Below are 10,482 nucleotides of genomic sequence, written 5' to 3' on the forward strand. Positions count from 1 at the left end.
CCAAAGGGGCAAGATAAATAACATGATAACAAGCCTCAAAATGCTCGTATATAAAAAACTACAAAAATAAAACATCACTTAAAGAAAAGAAGAAGAATAATCAATCTTCTCAATCTTCTTTTATTATTACTCCTTTTATGCGACTTATTCTCGGAAAAAATGGTACCCATGATGTCTGAATCATCGAAATCTTCACTAAATTTCCCCTCATCATCTTCATCAGAAAAAAAAATACCAAGTACAAGCTTGATCGGAGGTTGAGCTTAATTTTCATTAAATTGAGTAAGTCTAGGAGACCTACTCTTTTGAACTTTGAGACCCAAACTGCTAATTCCCCGGGAAGCAGCATCTAAGATATTCCCCTCCAAATCCTTCCTACCTTCCAACATTGCCTTAGCTAGAAGAGATATGTCCCTTTGTTTCATGGTATCTAATTTTGCACGGAAGACATTTTTATTATCTTGTACGCTGGACTTAATGCCCAATTCAGACCTATCCAAGCTATTATTATTTGAGAAAATTAGGCGCAGGCCCAAAAAATAATAATATTCGTATTGTCAGGTTCAAGATTAATTTTAGTTTCCATGACACTCATAATTATATGAAATTTTGAAAAATATCTGCATGACGGGTTATGCATCCTAATTTTTCAGAGGTATAATTGGCAACGCAACTTGGATATAACATATCTAAAAAACCGCGCCTTGGAATTTTACAAATTTTATATCGTTGGAAATTTTTTAAAGAGAGCTACACAAAGAATACAAACAACAATATCAAAATTTTGTTTTTCACGAAAAACCAAAGGTGATCATCATTTTAGGCAGAATTTTCGAAAACTTGATACATAACCATTATGTAGCCACCAAAAAAGATGCATAACACATTATGCAGACACAACAAAAAGATGCATAAAACCTTATGCGACCATATTTTCGGTTCATGCATTTACTAATTTAGTTATGCAACCAATAAAATGATATGTACGCCTAAAAAATAACATCACGGAAAAAAAAAACGCATAACGAATTATACAATAATTTTGTTGATTTCAATAGTAACAAAAAAGTTGTTGCATAACGTGTTATGCAACCGTTTTCTGGACTGCATAACAAGTTATGCAACAACTTTTGTATATGCATAATAGGTTATGCAGACATTTTCTCGACTGCATGAAAGGTTATGCAATCATAAAACATCATCATCTTCTTTCATGTTTCAATAACTCCCATACAAACCAAACAACATAAACACCTTTCCCATTTCTCAACAATCAACAACATTTTCACCCTTTTGTAGGCTGAATTCTATACAAAACTTAATTTGAATCCGAGTACAAAAATCCCTGAATTTAGCTGATGACAAACTCCATACATTTTCTTCTTCAACTGATTGCAGTCAGTCAATTCACCCACTTGCAACCATCTCCAATCCAGGTCAATTAGCCATCTAGTAAAAACCAAAGCAAATAGCTTACATATAAAAGTAAAAATCAAAGCATAAGGGTCACTGGCATAGAAATGAGATAAAGAAAAGCATACCTTGATGCACTTATGTTAACGGGAATCAAATGAATAGGTAGTGTAAACACGGCCACGAAGCCTATCCCGAGATTCCAACAGAACAAATTTGGCAGCTGCTCGCATTTACAATGATCAGGACCATCAAGTTAAGCAAAAATACTGTAATATTAAACATACTTGGTGTATCTAGGTGTGCATCCGATGTAAAGTGACAAAAAAACTAATAACAAACCAGATAATCCGATCTGCATAAGCCCTACCTATATGTCCGAATAGAGCATCATGAAAAATGCGAGCAGCTGAAATGCATGCAAAACCACAACTTGTGACTGAACCAGTAAAACATTTTCTCTCAAGCGAAGAAGAAGCACCTATGAAAGAGATATGAATCAAGTCATATTAATTAAATACTATTTATGTACTTGTATTATCCAAGCTATGTAAGATGCCACTTAAAAATCAAATAATAATGTTCACACCACTACAAAATACCTGAGTATAAGAGCATCCACAGTGGGCGAGTATAACCAAAAATTTGGGATGAGATCGTGACGCAGTGGGACGGAGTAAAGATCAAATCTCAGCTAAAGATCAAATTCCAGACCATATTTGGTCGCGACCAAATACCAAATCCTAATATAGTCGGGCGTAAATTTAAAGTACGCTTATTGCTGGGCGTAAATTTAAAGTACGCTTGTTAACGGGCGGAGATTTAAATTACGCCCGATGAAAATTCAAATTAAAAAAAAAAAAAAAAAATGAGGCGTAAACTTAAAGTACGCCTGTTGACAGGCGTAAACTTAAAGTCCGCCTGGTGATTGATTGGGCGGACATTTGAGATACGCCCGATGAAATTTTTTTGGGGCGGATCTTTAAATTACGCGCGACCAAATTTTAATCGCCACCGTTACGTGACAACACGGACTAAACCCAAAATTTGATCTTTTTTTTGATCTTTGATCTTTGGTTTTGATCGCACCACTGCAGTTGCTCTAAGCCACTAAAATATGGCAACTGCAAGTTGCCAAATGCTTTCGAAACTAGTCAAAGGCAACTAATAGTTCCTATATGATTCGGCAACAAGTTGTCCGCAACTGCTATTTTTTGTTTCTAAATTTCTAGCAACAAACGTATGGCAACCACATGAAATACACTAGTAGCCTAATGCTTCTGAAACTAAGCAAGGGCAACTGATAGTTCCTATATGATTTGGCAACATGTTAATTACAACTATTGTTTTCGCTAGTTTCCAAAATCTTTAGCAACAAACGCAGGCCAACTACATAAAATGCACTAGTAGCCTCAGATATCTAAGCAACTACACTAATGCCTGCTTAAACCCTTAGAAACTGAACGGAATCAACTACAAAAGAGAAGTAGGCATTTGATTGAAAACATGAAAACTCATTCAAATTGATGTTTTGATTCACTTCGATCAAATGTCCAATTGGAAGAAAAAAATAAAACATGAATAAACTAAATTATATTTAATTATCATTGATCTTCCCAACCCATCATAACGTAGCCGAAACTATCTCCGAATCCAGGTACAGTAAATTAGTATTTTACACATGTATTCAATTCCCATATTCTATTAAATAAAGTTTCCACAAATGTGATTCAGTCATGGGAACAATCTAGTGTATAGTTCAGCTAGAGTGGGGTATTGATCAAAATGTTCACGAACAAAATTTGACAGCATTAAGACAAATTTGACAAATATAAATGAACAGAATCCAACAACCCATATCACTCAAGTCAAAATCTGAAACTTTCAACACTCGGATTCAACAATTTAATAAGTAAAATCCAAGTTCTGCCCTATCAATTGCAACTTTATCAACTGCAATCTCCATCACAAACATATCAGTGTATGCACACTGAATACACAAATGTTTGTCCATATTAAACAAATTCAAAAGCTTCTATGCATTACATAACTTACTTACATCATCTGGTTTCTTTAGACTAAGCTTTCCTGTAAAAATAGCACCCTAAGTCAGATCTTTAACCTCATGGAACTCCTTTTAAAACTGAAGGACAACTGGACAAACAACAAGCCTCACCTGTGCAGAGTCACCGACGGCATAGTGTCACAGCAGAACATAACCTTTTTTGTAAATGTCCCATCAACGTCACCAATTTCAGTTGAAATCAGAAAAAGAGTGCCAATCTAAAATTAATGAAAAAACTATAAACATCTTATATCAATCTGACCAACCTTAAACAAAAATTACAAAAACTAGAAAAAAATCAATTCCTAGAAAGCACAAATTGTATGTATCAGAAATGACGTACGATTGCAAAATCAATGAATACCTACCGAAAACAAACTTCCATCAATCCAATCTGAATCCAACAAAAATCATAGAAAAAGGTGAAAAATACGTACCCCCGTCTCCAACTATCCAGAATAATAGAACCCTAAAATCTCCGAATTAAATCCAAATCTAAACAATCGCTTGAAATCTGAAACCAGATCTAAAATCGGAAGGAAAAAAAACAAAGAACAAACATTAAAATCACCTCTAAAATCTCAAAGCTCCTTCCGGGTGAAAAAGAAACACGATTAGAATGAAATCTATAGAGAATTTCAGTTGATCCGAAAAGAAATCAACCTCTCAGCTTCTCGGACAGAGAATCGAATGCTTGAAAACTCAAAAGAAATAAACGAAGCATAATTTTGGAAAATATGGGTGTGTGAGAAATTTTTTCTTCAAAAATGGATGCGCGCCTGAAAATTTCTGGGCGTGGATTTCACAGTGGAAAAAAATCTGAAAAATTGGTTTGTATGTAGATTTCACTTATTACTTTCCAAACTTCGGTTAAAATCAGGCCCACTAGTCTTTGCTGACTCATTAATAACATGTGAATTTGTAGCCTGAATATCTCTTGGAGATTCACGAAAATCTCGCAAAATATGAGCACCTTCCAAATCTCGTTTAGAATCTTCCAAAACTGGACCCGCGTTAATTTAGAAACTAAATTAAAATTTACTTCCAAAACCGAGCCTTTAAGATCTTTCAAAATATATTTTACGGTTTTAGCCCTGAACTAAAAACCACCACCAACACCTGTAAAGGAAAAGTATTGTCGTAGGGGAGCTTTTGCTCTAAAATCCACTTCACCCTTTCACTGATTTCTCGATAGTGATTGTAACCGACAGGTGACAGGTGACCTTTTATGGTTCGTAAATGCAGACGATTTTAAAGGGTGACCTGTAACCTTCGGAGACGGGAGTTGTTGCTACATTAGAAAAAAGGGGACAATCAAACTTCTTGGAAATCCTGAAATTCATGATGCTACTTGCGTCAAAGGCATGACTGCTAATATACTTTATTTAGTCAAATCTATGGCAAAGGCCATAATGTTGTCTTCAATGCTGAAGGATATAATATTGAGGAAAATCTGGAAAAATAATTTTTCATGGCATTCGTGAAAAAAATAGCTATTATCTTTTAGATATTGTGTCTAATATTTGTTGAAATTAATGCCAAGACCGATTTGTATATCGTAGAATGAGAGGCGGTTACAAATAATTGGGTATTTTTATATATGGATAGCTCTCCCAGTGCGTGAGAGAGCAGATGGATATTATTGGTGTAGGTTTTATTTAGTATATCACAAAAAGCATTGCATCGTAATTGTTCAAATATAACACGACCATTCGGATTACAGGTGTCACTGCAGAATTTTTCGTAAATACTATGTTAGTTTTTTTTTTGTTTTTTCTGATACATGAAAGCCGGACTGGGCTCCTATCCGAACCCATCCAGTCGGACTGGTCCCACTATCAAACCCAACTATACTAATACATACCTTTACATTGGGGATTGAACCCTTGACTTTCTCCTTATTTGAGTTGATGGGAAACCATTGAGTTAAAACTTGCACCTCTCTGCTAGAAATTCACACTTGGTGCTTGTTCTGAAGCAAGCTGAGTTTGTACTACATCATTTCTACAAATAACTAAATCTTAATCAACGAAACCCAAAAACACCCAAAGAATCTATCTAACTAATATAAAGGAAACACATATTTTCGAAGGGAGATATATTTGGTTTGTAGTTGAAAGGACATTAGTATCCATCGTTTAAACTGTTTATTACTCATTATCCTTTTAGTCCCCCCTCCTTCCCTATGAAGCGAACAAACATTTCAATCACAGTTAAAATTACTTCTATAGTTTTTATATTCTGTTTTTCGTGCTAAAACAACCAAATCCACAAAATGTCAACAACCAAACCCCAAATTTAACTTTTTGAACTTCAATACTACTTCTTTTCACTCTTTCAGCATAATTGGCAGAGTTCAAATGTAATTTTAACAAATATTGTAGATGTGATTGTTACTAACACTAATTTCTATTTTGGGCTGACCTATTTGGTTACTAATATTTCTCTTATGTACAAATATTACTAACTATTTAGGTGTTTTTTCTCTTGTATTTTTTGATGAAAGCTTGAAACTGATTGCGATTAGAGGGAAAAAAACTAAAAGAAAATAACGAAGAACTAGAAAATATGGTGGTAATGGTAAAGAGAGAGGAACAGAAAGAGAAGGATACATAATGAATGATGAAAGAATTTGTGGTAGTTGTTGTAAGAGGGAGAAACAGAGATGGATATAAGAAGTGTGGCGCAGATGGAAAGAGTGAAAGAAGAACTCGACTAGCAAGGAGAAACATAGGTTTTTATTTTTAGTAAGTTTTTAGTTACCATATACGCTTTATGTTTCTCGAACAGATGTTGTTATGCGTACAACTTTTGACAGGTGCCCTTTGAGACCAAGGCAACCAAAAAATTGGCATGATGATGTTAAGTGGTCCCATGTTAAGAGAACTTCAATTATAGGACTCTACATGCATCATTTTTATAATGCTAATCTATATGTTCTGTGTACATCAGTTTTAAAATGCTAATGGATGGTTCAAGCGGTTGGCGCATTGTGCGTTCGATTTCACTAGTAAAACCTAAATAAACAACTTTTAAGAATATTTGTGAGGGATCTGGAATATAAGAAGTTGTTTCTAAGGGCAGACTCTATGGGAATTTGCAAGTATTGTTTTTGCGTAGTCACATGGATGAATATAAGTGTTTTTCAACTATGCGAAACTTAATCAGCGACAACACACAAGAGACACTCGACGTTGGCAGATGAACTTGAGCCGCGAGAACGATTAGCTTGCCAATGACTCTATTTTTTAAATACTATAAACTCATCTATTTCAACTTTTTTCACTCGTACCACACCACAGCACTCTCTGCTTCCTTATTTTTTTAAACAAAATCTTCTACTTCTTCTCTACAATTCTTAGTAAAACTAGTTAACAAAACGATGAACATTATAAACACTTTAAGGGAAAAAAATGTCAAAACGAAATAATACCGCCGACTGCTCCAGATATCAATTGGGGACAAAATCGTGCTCCAGAGTTTGGTTCGCCGAGTTTAGTTGCTGAACCAGAGTTAATTTTAGGTCATTTTCCATGGAATCAATACATATTTAGATATCACAGAATGAGAGGCGGTTACAAAAAGTTAGGTACTCCGTCCAGTTCGACAGAGAGTGGATAGATATCCTTGCCGTCGTTTTTATTCCATTTATCACAATAAGCACAACAACATAATTGTTCGAATATAACACGACGACTTTATCAGTATCACTGCTGAGCTTTTCATAAATGCGCTTCCAGAAATACATATCTGGTGTTTTTGTTGCAGCAAGCTGAGTTTGTAACACATAGTTTATGCAAATAGATAAATCTTCCTCTCTAGAATATTGAGCACGCCGAACTAACAAGGGTCGATACTGGTTGAATTAGAATGAAACCTCAAAGTATTCTCATTAACGAACAAAGAAGAGAAAAATTTCTTCTTATACAGGTACAGGACTGAATACATGCTGTCATAACAACACACAACTTGTACGGACAAAAGGACTAAAGTCACACACAAAATATACTCAGGGCAGACCCTTTACAGACACACACAGTTATTACACATCACCTGAATTTAAAAACATGCACACTCATACATACATGCTCTCACTATCCCCCCTCAAGATGAAGTGGTTTCAACACCTTCAACTTGTGTTTTAAGAATTCAAATCTAGGAGTACTGAGACCTTTAGTGAATATGTCTGTTGCCTGTTGTAATGTAGAGATATAAACAACCTGTAAATGTCTAGACTGAACCAATTCTCTCACAAAATGGAAATCGAGAGCTAGATATTTGATTCTGTTGTGAAAGACTGGATTTGAGGCCAAAGCAATACAAATTTTATTGTGACAGGCAATAGAAGGAGGAGCATGAATAAAAATATAATGGTCCTTGAGAATGTGACAGATCCAAAGGACTTCTACAACAGTAGAAGCAAGAGACATGTACTCTGCTTATGTACTACTTCTTGACACATTAGGTTGTTTCTTGGATGACCAAGAAATTGGATTTCCTCAAAAAAAGATATAATATCCACTCAGTGATCTTTAATCATCTGGGTTACCATCCCAGTCAGCATCAGTGTAGCCTTGTAAAGCACTAAATCCTTTGGAGAATACAAGAACATGTCTAAGAGTGCCTTTGATGTACCTGAGAACTCTCTTAGCAGCCTGAAGATGGGCAGTAGTTGGAGCATGCATAAATTGACAGATCTGATTGACTGCATAGCTGATGTCAGGTTTTGTCCATGTGAGATATTGTAATGAGCCAACTAAAGACCTGTATTCTGTAGGATTGGAGAGAAGATCCCCATATGAAGCAGAAAGTTTGAAGTTTGCAGGATAAGGAGATGAGCAAGGTTTGATTCCAACAATATTGCATTTCAGAAGAAGATCAATAGCATACTTTGTTTGGCAGAGAAATAAACCTTTGGCATTTCTGGTAACCTGCAATCCCAGAAAAAAATGTAGAGCTTCAAGGTCTTTTACACGAAAAAGAGTACTCAAATGAAGAATAAGTTTTTTGCAGTGAGAAACATCATTGTCAGTAATGATGATGGCATCCACATAAACAAGCATGATAGTAAGCTTGGACCACAATTTCTGAACAAATAAAGAAGGATCAGCTAGATATGGTTTGAAGTCAAGAGAGATGAGAGCATTTGCAATATTTTCATACCAAGCCCTTGGTGCTTGCTTCAAACCATATAAGGACTTGTTTAGTTTACAAACATAGTTAGGATGGTCCTTATCTTCATGGCCTGGAGGTTGTACCATATAAACATCTTCGCTAAAATCTCCATGCAGAAAAGCATTGCTTATGTCAAGATGCTTGATATCCCAGTTGAAATTCACAGCCAGAGCTAGGACAATTCTGATAGTTGTTGGTTTCACCACAAGACTGAAAGTATCTGTGTAATCAAGACCCTCAAGTTGATGATAACCCTTAGCAACAAGCCTGGCTTTATGTCTTTCAATAGTACCATTAGCTTTATGTTTCACCTTATAAACCCATTTGCAACCCACCAAATTTTTTGAAGGATGTGGTGGTACTTTGGTCCAAGTATCAACTTCAAGAAGAGCAGTATGTTCTTCATCCATAGAAACACACCAAACATGATTCTTCTTAGCTTGAGAGTAGAATGTTGGTGTAGGAGGTTCAATGGTTGCCATATAAGCACCTGGTAAAGAATGCTTAGTGGAGAAAAGAACTTTAAGTTTGTATATATGGTTCTTAGATCTAGTAGTCATAGTATGAGTATTAGTAGTTATAGCACACTGAGTTGGTGGAGAAATATTAAGAAGAGAAGTAGAAGATGGAGTGTCTGAGATGACATAAGTAAAATGTGGAATAGAAAGTGGTGGATGAGATGATATTATAGATGATGAAGAATCCAGGAGAGTAACATGCATGTCAAATTTAGAAAGAACATCACTAAGATCAGTAGTGGAAGTGAGAAAACAGTATGGAAATACTTTTTCATGAAAAATAACATGTCTTGAAACATAAACTTTATGTGAAATAGGATACAAACACTTATAGCCTTTACTTTGAGAGCTATATCCTAGAAAGATGCACTTAGTACTTCTAGTTTGTAGTTTATTAGAGATATAAGGCTTGAGCCAGGGAAAACAAATACAACCAAAAGACTTTAAAAATTGATAATCAGGTTGTTTGTTAAACAATTTCTCAAAAGGAGAGAGTAAGTGTAAAGATTTTGTGGGACGCCTATTGATAGTATAGTTTGCAGTAGCTAGAGCATCAAACTAGAAGGATATGGGTAGACTAGCTTGTATAAGAAAGGTTTTTGTAATGTCAAGAAGATGTCTGTGTTTGGATTCAGCCAGACCATTTTTTTCTGGTGTATGGGGACATGTGAATTCATGAAGAATACCATAAGAGGTAAGAAAAGAGTCAAGTTCATGGTTCACAAGTTCACCACCACCATCAGTTCTTATAACTTTGATAGTAGTAGATAATTGATTCTCAATAGTAGTTTTGAACTTGAGAAATATATAAGTAAAATTAGATTTTCCAGTAAGTGGAAAGACCCAACAAAACTTACTAAAATCACAATAATATTGACATAGAACTTGTAACCATTTACAGAGTTAATTGGAGCGGGACTCCAAAAATCAAGATGTAACAACTGTAAAGGAAACATTGAAGTAGAAGTTAATATTTGAAAAGGTAGCTTATGAGATCTACCCAATTGAAATTCACTACACATAATAGGTTTTTACATGACATTGTAAAGCTTTATTGTTCTACATATTTTACTAAAGAATTCAAAATAGGGATGTGCTAATCTTCTATGCCAAACTTCAGAAGAGGCAGCAACATAGGAAAAGGATGATTTGTGAGAAACCTGATTGTGTATTGGATAAAGACCATTCTCACTGGGCCATATGAAGAGAATCCTCCCTGATTTCAGGTCTTTTATGCAAAAATCAGTGGAGGTAAAGGTTAGATTACAAGAATTGTCTCTAACAAACTTATGAACTGAGATGAGATTATGT

At 35.1% G+C, this 10,482-nt stretch overlaps 1 long non-coding RNA gene across 1 annotated transcript; it reads right to left on the reverse strand.

Annotated features, from left to right (window-relative positions):
- Positions 1-1,789: 1,789 nt before the first annotated feature.
- Positions 1,790-3,671, reverse strand: LOC113362271. Its single transcript, XR_003365665.1, has 3 exons — positions 3,590-3,671; positions 3,473-3,501; positions 1,790-1,894 (listed from the first exon to the last, which is right to left on the reverse strand). It is a non-coding gene; the product is annotated as an uncharacterized LOC113362271 (long non-coding RNA).
- Between the last annotated feature and the right edge of the window lie 6,811 nt (positions 3,672-10,482).

The sequence above is a fragment of the Papaver somniferum genome, chromosome 3 (genome assembly GCF_003573695.1).
Source record: "Papaver somniferum cultivar HN1 chromosome 3, ASM357369v1, whole genome shotgun sequence".
NCBI lineage: Eukaryota > Viridiplantae > Streptophyta > Magnoliopsida > Ranunculales > Papaveraceae > Papaver > Papaver somniferum.